Below are 1,784 nucleotides of genomic sequence, written 5' to 3'. Positions count from 1 at the left end.
CACACACACACACACACACACACACACACACACACACACACACACACACACACACACACACACACACAGGTGGAACAATGAGCTCATGAATCTGTTTCAGCTCATGCTGAATCATTCCCACATCACCAGAATAAGCTTCTGTTCTGTAGCTAATAAAAATCATTTCCTGATTGTAGAAAGCTGTCATTGCTTCTGAAGTTTACCGGCCAGGAATGAGCGGAGTGACCTTTGACCCAAAGGTTTGCTCTGTGAGGAGGAAGTGGAAACTGATCMGTGTGCTGTTTAGACCTCAGGAACACTGATTTGATATCATCTACCTGCTGAACAGGTTGGCTGTGGTTGTTTACACTGTGGTCCTGCCCACCAACACAGCATGACTTCATGTAGCTCTTAAAGGAGACATTTTACATCCTTCTTTTCACATTTAAATCCTTCAGTTGGGGTCTATATACAGTGAAACTGCAATGCTTTGGTTTGAATTACTCCTTATTGTAACTCCACAAGCCCCTCTTCCTCTGGAGATWGTTCCTGTCTCTTTAACACCTGCTCCTGCAGGTGGAGCCACTTCTCCCTCAGCTGCTGATGGTTCCAGTGATGAGCTCACTCTGTATGTAAGGACCTTGACTCCTCTGTTCAAYGCTGGAACATTAAAAAACCTTTGGGTATTTTTTTATCAGCTGCTACAAGATGAAACGTAGAGATGTTTTTCTGACCTGTGCTTCTTATGTGCTCTCCAACAAGCTCCACGTTCCTCTCTTGCCAGAACCTTTGTGCTTTCAGGTTCTTCCTCGTCCGTTCTGCTTTCCACCTGCACCACCTCGCCTGTCCTCTCCTGGATGTACTGTCCTCAATTTCAAGCCTGAAACAACAGAAAACAAATAAGACACAAACCAATTCTGAATTTATCCAAATCATCCTCACCTGGAGGCTCAACTCTCACCTTCATGTTTTCAGACTGGTCCAGTGTCTTTGGAGTWACTTTATTTTTCACCTGTAAATAAATACTTCACCTTTATTCCCCTGTGCCTGACTCATTGTTCAGTTTATCTGAGTTCTCAGTGTTCCAGAAACTTAACTCTTTCACTCCTTTTCTGAGCTGTGGCTCAGATCGATCCAATCTATGAGAATATCATCTGTGAGGGATTGTGTCGTCCCATTTCACTGTTCTGTTAACGGGTAATCAGCTTTTTCTGTAAAGGCTACTCAGTGGAGCACACTGCCTGATGTGAGGAGCTGCAGCTCTCTGAGAGCTTTCAAATTTAGCTTGAAGAAACTGTTAAACAGTGCAGATATGTATTAACTGTAGGGATGTGTGTGTGTGTGTGTGCCAGTCTGCACTTGTGTGTTTGTGTATTGTGATTAGAAAGCAACTTGAAGTGTTATATTCTGTTATGTTTTGTTATTGCACTGTATGTCCATTTTTTCAACTTGTCAAAGGGCTGCAGATGCAAATTATCTTATGCAATAATCTGRCACAGCGCTTCAAATGGTGACATGTTTGAGTTGTATATTGTCCCTTTTTTTAAATAAAGCTTACATCAACTATATTTACCTGAGTAACTTTTTTGGGGGAAATTGCTTTTAGTGTAAACAGAYTGAGGTGAGATGAGAGAGTGATGACACAAAGAGAACACAAGAGGGAGACAGAACACCAGACACAGACCCCTATAATCAGGTCCACCTGTTCCACTGCTCCTTTACACAGACAGCTAATACTGAGGGTGGGCCAACAAACAGTGTTGTACAAAGTAACACAAAGTGATACTTGAGTAAAAGTACAAGTA

General features: G+C 42.4%; 1 protein-coding gene across 3 annotated transcripts in view; it reads right to left on the bottom strand.

Moving 5' to 3' along the window:
- The window catches only part of noxa1 (NADPH oxidase activator 1), a 23,064-nt gene extending 21,890 nt beyond the window's left edge, over positions 1 to 1,174 (bottom strand). For 2 of the 3 annotated variants that reach the window (XM_014024002.1, XM_014024003.1), the window contains exon 1: positions 714 to 1,172. The gene's annotated coding sequence lies outside the window, so the exon portion shown is untranslated. Of the gene's footprint in view, positions 1 to 713 lie in introns of all 3 variants that reach the window. The other variant, XM_014024001.1, reaches the window with a different exon arrangement.
- Between the last annotated feature and the right edge of the window lie 610 nt (positions 1,175 to 1,784).

Source organism: Austrofundulus limnaeus, unplaced genomic scaffold (genome assembly GCF_001266775.1).
Source record: "Austrofundulus limnaeus strain Quisiro unplaced genomic scaffold, Austrofundulus_limnaeus-1.0 Scaffold402, whole genome shotgun sequence".
In the NCBI taxonomy this organism is placed as follows: domain Eukaryota; kingdom Metazoa; phylum Chordata; class Actinopteri; order Cyprinodontiformes; family Rivulidae; genus Austrofundulus; species Austrofundulus limnaeus.
Note: the sequence above shows the minus strand (reverse complement) of the source record. Positions and strands in the feature narration are given on the sequence as shown.